This window comes from Microtus oregoni, unplaced genomic scaffold (assembly GCF_018167655.1).
Source record: "Microtus oregoni isolate MIOR12 unplaced genomic scaffold, Mior012 000001F_ref0000356, whole genome shotgun sequence".
In the NCBI taxonomy this organism is placed as follows: Eukaryota; Metazoa; Chordata; class Mammalia; order Rodentia; family Cricetidae; genus Microtus; species Microtus oregoni.
This window is the reverse complement of record NW_024543060.1, coordinates 53,893,275-53,907,087: the sequence shown is the minus strand read 5'-3', so window position 1 is coordinate 53,907,087 and position 13,813 is coordinate 53,893,275. Positions and strand designations below refer to the sequence as shown.

General features: G+C 40.6%; 1 long non-coding RNA gene across 1 annotated transcript in view; it reads right to left on the bottom strand.

The window, feature by feature from the left end:
- LOC121459307 overlaps positions 1 to 3,221 on the bottom strand; it is a 39,679-nt gene extending 36,458 nt beyond the window's left edge. Inside the window, exon 1 of the long non-coding RNA XR_005975957.1 lies at positions 2,668 to 3,221. This is a non-coding gene — a long non-coding RNA (uncharacterized LOC121459307). The remainder of the gene's footprint in view (positions 1 to 2,667) is intronic.
- Positions 3,222 to 13,813: the final 10,592 nt, after the last annotated feature.

Here is a 13,813-nt window from a genome sequence, read left to right as displayed (position 1 = left end):
AATGGTATCCCAAAGAACATATCAGTCAAGTCTATTGTTGCTAGCCGTTTTGGTGCATGTTGTCTTACTTGTAGAAAAATATCTTCTACGTCTGGTAGACTAGCTGGCATTCTGGGGGATTTTTCATTAATCCTCCAGTAATCTACTGTAAATCTATATTTTCTATTTGGCTTCACTATTGGCCACACTGGTGAGTTGTAATTAAAAGATTGTGCTTGTTCTATAATGCCCTCTTTTGAAAGAGTCTGGACCGTATCTGAAATTTCAGCCATACCTCCTTTTATGGGGTATTGTGCTGTAAAAGTTGGAGGAATTTTTGGTAATTTTACTGGTTCAATTTTTACTTTCTGCTAAATTTACATAATATTTCCTTATGGACTTGTGATTCAAGAAAAATGGGAATAGTTTATTAATTTCTTTAAATCCCAAAATATTTAGTGGTGCAGAAAAACTAGCTACTTCTATCTTATGCTTAACATCGTAACATCGAATAATTATTTCTGTTACTGGTACTGTCCTTTCTGTATTAACTCCTTGTATTCTAATCTGTTTTTTATTTGTATAATTATCTGTAAATTCTGTGTAGATACTTATTTCACTTCCTGTATCTAAAAGCCATTTTGTTGGTACTTTTTTAACTACTGGCAGGTTTATCATTGGTCTTAGTGGTTGCTGTTCTTGGGTGTGGATTTTGTCTCTGCCACCTGTTTTTCCCCCTTGGTATGGGTATTGATCTGCTCCTGTCTGGTTGCCATCTGTTTTGTTGAATTTGTATGCAAGGACCAGTATTTGCTGGTCCTCTGTTGTGCCCTAAAAAAGGTCTCTGTGGGAATGGTTTCCTTTTTTGTCCTACTACTGCCCTCCATGGGTTCCATGGTTGATTCGGTCTTATGGGCAGCCCTGTTGTAGCCTTTCAAGAGGTTTAATTTTCCTTATATTTTGCAAGAATCCTCTTGGTTTCTTACTGACTGGACTTTATAATCATCCATCTCTCTGAAGTTTTTGAAAAAAAATCTATGGCTTCTGCCACTGTCTGGCAATTTTGAATTGGTCCTGCTGAACTCATTCTGGGGTGTGGTGGTGCTTCCTTAATTATCATTTTCTTAAATTGTGGAGTTAGTGGGGCTGCCTGTGGTGTGTTTGTTTCATTGTATATGAAATACAATATGCCTAATTCTCTTGCCAGCTGTGTATCTTCCTGGTAGGTCGTCCATTTACTTGCTGCTTCAAACTGGGTAAGATCCATAGTAGGGAATGCATGTCTCCAAGCTGCTGTAATCATAGGGGGTGGGTAAGCCGGGGGGCTTACGTCCAAACAATGCTCTAGAGCTTCTGCTATACTCGGATTTTCTACTATATTACGGACTTTCCTCATTTCATGTTCTGTCAACATAACTGTGTCTGCACCTTTTCCCCACAGTTTCACTATCCATGTGGCATCTTTCATGCCATTTTGGGCATATTCTCGTCTTAACTCACTTAACTCCCCTGGAGTAAATGGTCTTAGCTCCTCTACCCGTTCACCTCTGTGTGCTGCAGTATCTTCTATATCTGGTCCATCCCCGATAGGGGTACCCACCATGACCGTCCTTTTAATTTTGCCAATAGGGGAGTCTTTTTTTGTTACTGTACTTACTGGAAAAGAGGGAACGGCTTCAGACTGTGGCTGACTGGCCAGGTCTGCCCTACGTCTGGTAATGTTCAAGGCTAGCCTTTTGCCCGCTAATCTACCTTTATCAATATCTTGTATTGTTTTTAGCAGTATTGCTCTGTTAATTCCATTTTTACGTCTGTTGGTTTCATATACCCTATCTTGTCCTTTGTTATTTTTGCTGTATCACACCATTTTTGTTCTGCCTCTGTTGTTGGTTCTTTTCCTGTTACTGGTGTTACCTTGAGTTTCCTCAATTTTTTGGTTAACTTATTCATTTTAGTAGGTCCTATCTGCCAACCAATACAGAAATTTAATATACTTCTTTCCTATATACCACGTAATATTTGGGGGATTTTTCTTATTTATTAATTTTTCAAATTCTAAATCTGCCTTCCTTTCTATTCCTTTACTTAGCCAGTGACTCATGAACTCTGAGGTTGCACAGAAAATCCTTTTTACTCGTGAAGCTGACTACGCCAATCTGTTACAAGCTCAGGGACTTCAGCTCCAGGTTCTTTTCGAGTAATATCTATGAGGACTCTCTGCCCTTTCTCCCCAGAGAGTGGTGAGTAACCAGACTAAGCAAGAGAATTGTTTTTCTAATGATTCTTTACTAGCAACTTCAATATCCAATACATCAATGGGGGATTCAATCTTAATAGGCATGGGGGACTAATAATGGGCAACACACAGGCAATTCAATATCACAGTTATTAATCCTACTAAAACTAATACATAAAACCAATTCATAACCTTAATCTAACTTATCACTTATTCATAAAACACTTCTTAACCTTAACACAACTTATCCACTACTTATCTTGACCTTATTACAACTTATCCATTAAGTATCTATAAAACCCTCCTTAACCTTAGCTTATCCATTAATATTTCTTAATCTTATCAATTACCCATAAAATATCTCTTAACATGTCACACCCTAAACATATGTATTAACACATCCATGCTCTTCTCTTAACCTCTAATACACACATGAAATAGCATCATACGACCTGATATTCCCTGGCTTCAAAAGGGCTTTTTGAATTTCTTCAGGCTGGGCTCTTGTCCGCACTGGGGGCTGGGTAGCGAAGATTGACTCTTGACCCCGAGGTCTGCGCTCGGGAGATAAGGTCCTGATGGGCCTTGGACTCGGCTTTCGGGTGACCGAGTCTCGGGGAGACAAGGGTTTTAGTTCTCTACTCTCGAAGAAGAGGCTTTGCTCTCGGGATGGCAAAGCGTTCTGTCTGCTCAGAAGATGAGGCTTTGCTTTCGGGATGGCAAAGCCTTCTGAAAGGCAGAGTATCTAGTCTGTTCTCGGGAGACAGACCTTCAATGTCCACTCTCAGGGAATGAGGATTTGCATTCGGGATGCAAGGCGTTAAATGTCTGTTTTCGGGAGACAAAGCTCTGTGCTCGGGAGACAGAGCGTTAAACGTTTAGGCAAGGCATTCAATATTGCTGCTTTTTGGGAGGCAGGCTAGGAGGATCTCTCTTTCCACGGAGGCCTGGTGCCAGAGCCATTGTGAGAAGTGAGATAACCGGCCTGCTTCAGCCACCTCTTTTAAGTCAGTTCAAAATTGCGGGGAAGGCAGGGGACCGGGGATTATGGGAAACCGAGTTCCCTGTGCATTAGGCCCATTCACGGACTATAGGCAAAATGGCGGCCGGAGGGAATCATGGGAGACTTAGTCCAGAACCGGGAACCGGCTCCAGGAGCCTCCACGAGCCTCCACCTCCCCTCTCCCCCACGACCCGGGGAAGCGCCCACGCCGCGGGGGGACCCGACGTCCCTCCCCCGGTTCCCCAGCCGCAATTAGTACCCACGAGTCAGCACTGACAAGCACTGAGACACAAGTCTGAGCCCCGGGGACCAGGAACCAGGGCCCTGGTGATGCCCCGCCCCTGGTGCCGCCCTCCCCTGGCTCCTACCCCAGGCCGCGCCCCAGTCCCGGCCCCCAATCCACTGGAGACCGGCTGGGAAGCACGGAAGACAAGCCCCCTCCGGCAGGCGGCAGTGGGGGCTGCGGGTCACAGGCGGCGGTTACTCTGCTCTTTTACCCGCTTTTCTCTTAATATTTCACCTTAGTAATATTTCACCTTTATTTATTCGTTCAGAGGAATCTGCCTCCATTCTCATTACATTCCATCCCCTGACTCCTGACATGTTGTCAACATTAAAGGAGTCACTATGAGGCTCGCTAGCCTGAGGATTTACATAGGCTATTGGTTGCCTTCTATATGCTATGTAGGCCATCTGGTCATTTACTGATCTTAAATTCAGGTGTGCATGCTGGTATACTCGGTAGGGTGCGTCCTTTATGGCAGTTTTGTGTGCACTTTATGGGCATGAAGCTAATAACCCTGCAATTCCTACTCTTCCATGTTTTATATCTATCATATCAATCCAAATAAGCGCGATATTCAAAAAGCATATCTTCTAAAAATGGTTTTGATATTGCTCTGATGCAATAACTTTCTCAGCTCTTAGGTGTATGAATTCTATCCAGTTTACTCATTTCACTATACCAGTCTCCTTCTAGTAATGCAAATGCTCCCCAATCTATCATGTCTTATCATACTTCTGATTAATTCATAATGTGTATAACTTCCTTTGCTAAGAAAGCAACTGACTAAACTAGCTAAGATATGAAGCATATGATCAAATGGGTGTTTATGCACTCTTTCTTTCACTCCATGTTTCATGTGCCAAACTATATGATTAAGTAAGCATGCCATCAAATCTTGCTTAATACTCATAGTTCCTAAAAACATCATATTTACTCTTAGAAAAATGACATTTATCTCTATCTATCCCTCTATCTATTCCCATTCTATCAAACAAGTCCACAAGTGCACTCCAGTGTTTATTATAATAATGTCAAATTACCCTTCTAATACCTCCTTTAGCTAGTAGGTCCAAATTCCTTTTAGAGGGTCCGTTTCTTCCCACTGTGGCACCTTAAAAAGAGTAATGCAATCTTTATGCCTACACGGGCCATTAATATACTCATTACTATCCTTGCTGCCTCTTTGATCATTGCCCACCATGTTGGGAATGGTGTGCATATGAAATCTAATTGTATTAGTCTAGCAATATAATCAAAAAAACTGCACTGTCTTGTCTTTTTAATCCAATCTTTATGTATATATGTATTGGCTCTTAATACTCCAACTATATTATGCAACTTATCTTGGTTGTATGCTAGGTTGGAATCCTATTTCTGCATAGTTTTATGTATGCTATCAAATTGTTTCTGGTTAAATTCAGCTATCTCCTGTATTTTTATCATTGCTTTTACATAATTATTGTAGTGATCTCTCTCTGTTTTATCATCCCATATGAATTGTCCTTTCATTACGTGGTGTTCCTCATAAGATAATGGAGTCACCATCTCTTGTCCTTTCTCAGTTGTTACTACAGAGCAATTATGTAGCACCCAGCATCCTCTTGTTATGTTCTGTTGTGCCTTCCTGGTAATTTGTACAATTTATTATTGTGTTTTTATTTGCACAAATCAACCATGTATAATCCCCTGTGTTTGTTATTGTATCTGTCATTATTGTTGGTGTAAGTCTTGTGGTTTCTATTTCATGTTTTGGTTCATGTGGGCATACATATGTGCTAAGACTAAGATGGAAGCACTCTTCTATTGGAATATATACTGGTGTATATATGAAGTTTTAGTAACTTCTCTGCTTTTACTGTTACATATGGCTAACTTTCCTCTGTAAAATTTCTTATATAACTTGTTAAGTATATTGTGCTGGCTATTGATGTATTTTTCGCTATTACTGCTAGATGGCCATGTGTATCATTAATATATACAAAGGCGTCAGTTATATTCATCTTAATATCTTGTGTATTAGCTACACCTGTTGTCATATTGTGATTTTTTTCGATACAAGCCCATACCAAATCATGATGTGATGTCTCATTATGCTTATCCATTGTTATAGCCAAATAGCACCTATGGGTTGCAATTTTACAAATAAATCCTATAGATTCTTTGTATCTATTCATATGCCATGGTTGTGGAATTACAGATGTTAATACTAGTGGGAACCTCCAGTGTTCCACAGCTGTCTTTAAGAACTTTTTCCATGTTTCCCATTGCCATTTTTCATTGCTTTCAATATATGGATACATATTTTGCAAAACTACTGTTTTACCATTAATTGTTGTATTGTATGTTCTAGGTAATTTCTCCAAACTGTATCCTACTGGTGTAATATTACCAAACCATGGTAGATTAGGAAGATCTGTTAGACACAGGAAATTTGCTGTTTTTTTTTAATTTATTTATTTATTAAAGATTTCTGTCTCTTCCCCGCCACCGCCTCCCATTTCCCTCCCCCTCCCCCAAATAAGTCCCCCCCCCCCTCAGCCCGAAAAGCAATCAGGGTTCCCTGTCCTGTGGGAAGTCCAAGGAACCCCTACCTTCAACCAGGTCTAGTAAGTTGAGCATCCAAACTGCTTAGGCTCCCACAAAGCAAGTGCGTGCAGTAGGATCAGAAACCCATTGCCATTGTTCTTGAGTTCTCAGTAGTCCTCATTGTCCTCTATGTTCAGAGAGTCCGGTTTTATCCCAGGCTTTTCCAGACCCAGGCCAGCTGGTCTTGGTGAGTTCCCAGTAGAACATCCCCATTGTCTCATTGTGTGAGTGCACCCCTCGCGGTCCTGAGTTCCTTGCTCGTGCTCTCTCTCCTTCTACTCCTGATTTGGACCTTGAGATTTCAGTCCTGTGCTCCAATGTGGGTCTCTGTCTCCTTTCATCGCTTGCTGAAGGTTAATATTCAGGAGGATGCCTATATGTTTTTCTTTGGGTTCTCCTTATTTAGCTTCTCTAGGATCACTAATTATAGGCTCAATGTCCTTGGTTTATGGCTAGAAACCAAATATGAGTGAGTACATCCCATGTTCCTCTTTTTGGGTCTGGCTTACCTCACTCAGGATAGTGTTTTCTATTTCCATCCATTTGCATGCAAAATTGAAGAAGCCCTTGTTTTTTATTGCTGAGTAGTACTCTAATATGTATATATTCCATACTTTCTTCATCCATTCTTCCATCGAAGGATATCTAGGTTGTTTCCAGGTTCTGGCTATCACAAACAATGCTGCTATGAACATCGTAGAGCATATACTTTTGTTGTATGATAAGGCCTCTCTTGGGTATATTCCCAAGAGTGGTATTGCTGGGTCCAGGGGTAAGTTGATCCCGAATTTCCTGAGAAACCGCCACACTGCTTTCCAAAGTGGTTGTACATGTTTGCATTCCCACCAGCAATGGATGAGTGTACCCCTTTCTCCACAACCTCTCCAACAAAGGCTATCATGGGTGTTTTTTATTTTAGCCATTCTGACAGGTGTAAGATGGTATCTTAAAGTTGTCTTGATTTGCATTTCCCTGATCGCTAAGGAAGTTGAGCATGACCTTAAGTGTCTTTTGGCCATTTGAAGTTCTTCTGTTGAGAATTCTCTGTTCAGCTCAATGCCCCATTTTATAATTGGGTTGGTTAGCCTTTTACGGTCTAGTTTCCTGAGCTCTTTATATATTTTGGAGATCAGACCTTTGTCAGTTGCGGGGTTGGTGAAGATCTTCTCCCAGTTAGTGGGTTGCCTTTGTGTCTTGCGACAGTGTCCTTTGCTTTACAGAATCTTCTCAGTCTCAGGAGGTCCCATTTATTCAATGAGGTCCTTAATGTCTGTGCAGCTGGGGTTATACGTAAGAAGTGGTCTCCTGTGCCCATGTGTTGTAGAATACTTCCCACTTTCTCTTCTATCAGGTTCAGTGTGTTCGGACTGATAGTGAGGTCTTTAATCCATTTGTACTTGAGTTTTGTGCATGGCGATAGATATGGATCTATTTTCATTCTTCTACAGGTTGACATCCAGTTTTGCCAGCACAATTTGTTGAAAATGCTCTCTTTTTTCCATTGTATACTTTTAGCTCCTTTATCGAAAATCAGGTGTTCATAGGTTTGTGGGTTAATGTCAGGGTCTTCTATTCGATTCCATTGGTTGACTTCTCTGTTTTTATGCCAATACCAAGCTGTTTTCAATACTGTAGCTCTGTAGTAGAGTTTGAAGTCAGGGATGGTAATGCCTCCAGACGCTCCTTTGTTGTATAAGATTGTTTTGGCTATCCTGGGTTTTTTGTTTTTCCATATAAAGTTGATTATTGTCTTCTCCAGATCTGTGAAGAATTTTGATGGGGATTGCATTGAATCTATAGATTGCTTTTGGTAGAATTGCCATTTTTACTATGTTGATCCTCCCAATCCAGGAGCAAGGAAGATCTTTCCATTTTCTGGTGTCCTCTTCAATTTCTTTCTTCAAAGACTTAAAGTTCTTGTCAAATAGATCTTTCACATCCTTGGTCAGAGTTACCCCAAGATATCTTATGCTATTTGTGGCTATCGTGAAAGGTGATGCTTCTCTAATTTCCCTCTCTGTTTCCTTTTCCTTAGTGTATAGGAAGGCCACTGATTTTTTGGAGTTGATCTTGTATCCTGCCACATTACTAAAGGTGTTTATCAGTTGTAGGAGTTCTTTGGTAGAGTTTTTGGGGTCGCTTATGTATCCTATCATATCATCTGCAAATAACGAGAGCTTAACTTCTTCTTTTCTGATACGAATCCCCTTGATCCCTTTATGTTGTCTTATTGCTATTGCTAGAACTTCAAGCACTATATTGAAGAGGTATGGTGAGAGTGGACATCCTTGTCGTGTTCCTGATTTTAGTGGGATGGCTTTGAGTTTTTCTCCATTTAATTTAATGTTAGCCGACGGCTTGCTGTAAATAGCTTTTATTATATTTAACTATGACCCTTGAATCCCTTATCTCTCCAAGACTTTTATCATAAAGGGGTGTTGAATTTTGTCAAATGCTTTTTCAGCATCTAATGAAATGATCATATGGTTTTTTTCTTTCTGTATATTTATATGCTGGATTACATTGATAGATTTGCATATGTTGAACCAGCCCTGCATCTCTGGGATGAAGCCTACTTGATCATAATGTATAATTTTTCTAATATGTTCTTGGTTTCGGTTTGCCAGTATTTTATTGAGAATTTTTGCGTCGATATTCATGAGTGAGATAGGCCTGTAATTTTCTTTCTTGGTTGGGTCTTTGTGTGGTTTTGGTATCAGGGTAACTGTAGCTTCATAAAAGGAATTTGGCAATGACTCTTCTGTTTCTATATTGTGAAATACATTAAGGAGTATAGGTATTAGCTCTTCTTGGAAGTTCTGGTGGAATTCTGCATTGAAACCATCTCGTCCTGGCCTTTTTTTGGAAGGTAGATTTTTGATAATGGTTTCTAGTTCTTCACAACTAACAGGTCTATTTAGATCGTTCACCTGGTTTTGGTTTAGCTTTGGTATGTGGCACTTATCTAAAAAAATGTCCATTTCTTTTGCATTTTCTAGTTTTGTGGCATACAGGCTTTTGTAGTAAGATCTAATGAGTCTCTGAATTTCCTCTGTATCTGTGGTTATGTCCCCCTTTTCATTTATGATCTTATTTATTTGCGTGTTCTCTCTCTGTCGTTTAATTAGTTTGGATAGGGGTTTGTCGATCTTGTTGATTTTCTCCAAGAACCAACTTTTTGTTTCATTGATTCTTTGGATTGTTTTCTGCGTTTCTATTTTGTTGATTTCCGCCCTCAGTTTGATTATTTCCAGTCTTCTACTCCTCCTGGGCGTGTCTGCTTCATTTCTTTCTAAAGCTTTCAGGTGTGCTGTTAAGTCTCCGATGTATGCCTTCTCTGTTTTCTTAAAGTGGGCACTTAGTGCTATGAACTTTCGTCTTAGCACTGCTTTCATAGTGTCCCATAGGTTTGAGTATGTTGTCCCTTTATTTTCATTAAATTCAAGGAAGACTTTAATTTCTTTCTTGATTTCTTCCTTGACCCAGGTGTGGTTCAGTAGTTGACTGTTCAGTTTCCATGAGTTTGTCGGCTTTCTGGAGGTAGGATTGTTGTTGAATTCTAACTTTAATCCGTGGTGATCTGATAGGACACAGGTGGACACTGATATTTTTTTGTATCTGTGGAGGTTTCCTTTGTTTCCGAGTATGTGGTCAATTTTTGAGAAGGTTCCATGGGCTGCAGAGAAGAAGGTATATTCTTTCCTATTTGGGTGGAATGTTCTATAGATGTCTGTTAAGTCCATTTGCTTCATTACCTCCAGTAGTTCTCTTACTTCTCTATTAGGTTTCTGTCTGATTGACCTGTCCATTGCTGAGAGAGGTGTATTGAAGTCTCCTACTATTAGTGTGTGTGGTTTGATGTCTGCCTTGAGTTTTAGTAATATTTCTTTTACATACGTGGGTGCTTTTATATTAGGGGCGTAAATATTCAGGATTGAGACTTCATCCTGACAAATTGTTCCTGTTATGAGTATAAAGTGTCCTTCTCGATCTCTTCTGATTGATTTTAGTTTGAAGTCAGTTTTGTTAGAAATTAATATGGCCACACCTGCCTTTTTCTTAGGACCATTTGCTTGAAAGACCTTTTCCCAACCCTTTACTCTGAGTAGATGCCTGTCTTTGTGGTTGAGATGTGTTTCTTGCAAACAGCAGAATGTTGGATCCTGTTTTCGTATCCAATCTCTTAGCCTGTGCCTTTTTATAGGTGAATTGAGACCATTAATATTAAGTTGTAGGGTTAAGACAGCCCATTTAGGAGGCGGGGTTTGCCTCGGGCGAATGCCTGCCAATAAATGGGCGCGCGGGGAGGCAGTTCGCCCCTCTTTTCCTCCCTAATCCTGTACTACGCTGGAACTCTGGTTCTGTAAGTTTATCATTAAATTGGTAAATATTCTTTGATATCTGCATTGCATTTATTTTGCGCGGATACAATTGGCGCCCTCCCCATGGGGCTTTGCCAAGAACCGGCCCAAAATCAGAGTCTCTTGCACCCCGGGCCGCTACAGCTGTCTCTCTGGGCACGCACGGAAGCAGCTGAGATACTGAGCAGTCTCTCTGGGCGCGCGCGGAAGCAGCTGAGATTCTGAGCGACTCGGTTTTCCCTGCTGCTTGCTAGAGAATCAAGCGGTGGGTTTGAAATCAACAGAGCCTTGTTAACACCGCCTAAGTCGCTGTTCCCCTCCCACCTCCGCCGGCGCTTGGGTCACGTGACAGCGGCCTGCAAGCCCCAGCACAAAAACGCCGGCATCCCTTTGATTTGTTTACTTTGCTGGCTTTTCCTTATTCCCTTTCTGGCCCAATTGCTTCTTATCAGCCTGGTGTCTGTTTCAATTTTGTTTTTGAGTCATTTTATTTCAGATTTAGGACACGTGGATTCAACTGGACTCTTTCGCCACCACTGGCAGGAACCAATCATTACAGGTAAGAGAATTTTTTCATTTATAAATAATGTCTGAGAACGTGACCATTTCAGATTTCAACAGCTTTTTTGAATGCACCATTTGGGAGATCTTACAAGAGGTGTCTACCACACCACATCTATGGATATTCCTGGGATTCTTAATTTTCCTTAGCACTATTTGGTTTGATAATAGGAAAATGATCAAATCTCTTAAGGCAGAGGTTGAACGTTTAAAAACTATTGAGAATGACAACAATCTTCTCAAGAACCAGTTTGAAGTTCTCCAGGAAGAAAACAAATCTTTGATTAACATGACTCGGTTAACTGAGCAAAATCTAGAAAAGGTACAGGCTGATGTTAAGGAGAAATTCATTACTATGGAAGAAGGAACAGCTGAATTAGATCGTAAGTTCCAGCAGTCCCTTTCTGTAGGAACTGAAACATTAACTGAGAGAATCAAAACTGCTGAATGTGACAATCGAATTTTGTCTAAAGCTTATGACAGATTGGCGGAAAGATTGTCAATACAAGAAGGCACGGTTTATGCCATAAAAATTATGTCCAAAGATGACAAGTTATCTCTACTGGACAAATTTCATACTTTAGAATCCTCAATGAAGGCTTTAGAACACAATTCTGGGCAAGAGATTCAGACATTACAAAAAGCAATGATGAATAGAATTGAAAAGATTGAGGAATTTCTAAATTCTGATGAAGAAGAGCAAAGGGTAGAAAGGCAAATTTTAAATTCATCTGTGGATAAATCCCTCCGGGACAATTTCCACAAAGCTCTACCTACAGCTCTACATGCCTTTCCTGTAATAACAACAGAAAAGGTGATTGGTTCCAGAAACCCTAGGGTATCAAGGAAGATACATGGGAGCCTGTCCGTATGAATGATCTCAAAGAAATTAAACAGGCCGTCATGACTTTTGGGATGCACGCCTCTTTTGTTAAAGAGATGCTAAAATCTTGGGCCACAACAAGCAGAGCAACCCCCTCGGACTGGCTCCAGCTGAGCTCCGCGGTCCTTGAGAGTGGACCGCAATTAAAATGGAAATGCTTATTCAGGCAAGAGGCTAGACTTTTAGAACAGCAGGAAAAGGCGAAGGGAATTGACGTTTCCCTAGATAAAATTCTAGGTGAAGGGCTCTTTTCCGACTCTCAGGAACAAGCTAATTTGGATGAAAACATACTCTCCATGTGTACTACAGCAGCCTTAAGGGCTTGGGACAGAGTACAAGACCCAGGACAGAGAATGGAATCATGTGTCACAGTTAAACAGGGTCAGAGAGAACCCTTTAGTGACTTTTTACAAAGATTAACTAAGGCTGTACAAATAGGGATATCTGACCCAGAAGCAAGACGTATAATAATTGAGTCTTTGGCTTACGAAAATGCTAATATGGAATGCAAAAAGGTCTTGGGGCCTTTAAAGTTCAGATCAGCGTCCTTGGAAGAATGGGTCTTGCATACACTAAATGTTGACACATTTGACTATGGCACTGATGCATGGGTAGAAGAAGCAATTTCCAATGGTAAAAGGAGACACCAGAATACCAAATGTTTTAATTGTGGCAAAATGGGTCATATGAAAAGGAATTGTAAACAACGGGTTTTCAGAAATAATAATAATGCATCTTCTAGAAATAACAGGAACAGAAGGACTCAGCCTTCAGGTTTATGTAGAAGATGTGGAAAAGGCAGACACTGGACGAATGAATGCAGGTCTACAAGAGATAGACAAGGCAACCTGATACAGACGGGAAATGTGAGAGGGGGGGCCTCTCAGGCCCCCATGGCAAACATGGTTCAGTCATTTCCAGTTTCTGCAGAGAACATGCCTCATCAGGACAATTAGAAAGCCACATGCCTACTGTTACAAGCAATAGTAATCAGAAAGATGAGTTACGTGTGTTTTGGCAAACTTCTATAAATGATCAAAGACCTAAGCTGAGAATGTGTGTAAATGGCATTTTTATTACTGGCCTGCTGGACACAGGTGCTGATGTAAGTATCATTACCCCAGAATCTTGGCATCCATATTGGCCTCTTCAGAATGTAAATGTTCAGCTCCTGGGAATTGGAACCCTATCTCAAATAAGGCAGAGCATGAGATGGGTTGAATGTATAGGGCCTGAGGGACAAATAGGAAAATTAAGGCCATATGTAGCCAATATTGCAATGAATTTATGGGGTCGTGACCTATTACAACAATGGAATACCCAAATTAATATTCCTGCTACTTCTAGAGCCCATATTTCTGAAAATAATATTAAAAGTTATTACAAATGGAGAAAACCAGTCATTAGGGCTGTGCAAGAACAAGCAATTGATGTCCCTTCAGAAATACCAACAGCCTTGCCTCTAAAATGGTTTACTGAGAAACCAATATGGATAAAGCAATGGCCTTTAGCTGAGGAAAAGTTACAGGCTTTAGAACAGCTGGTACAAGAACAATTAGATGCTGGACATATAGAAGAATCTACCTGCCCTTGGAATTCTCCTGTATTTGTGGTTAAGAAAAAATCAGGTAAATGGAGAATGGTGACAGATCTCAGGGCCATCAACAAGGTTATTCAACCTATGGGCCCTCTGCAATCTGGAATTCCTTTGCCCTCTTTATTACCAAAAGGATGGCCTCTCATAGTTATTGATTTAAAGGATTGTTTTTTCACTATACCTTTACAAAAAGAAGATAGAGAAAAATTTGCCTTCACAGTGCCTACTTACAACAATTCTCAACCTTCGAGGAGGTACCACTGGACCGTCCTCCCCCAGGGTATGTTAAATAGCCCCTCCCTGTGCCAATATTTTGTGAAC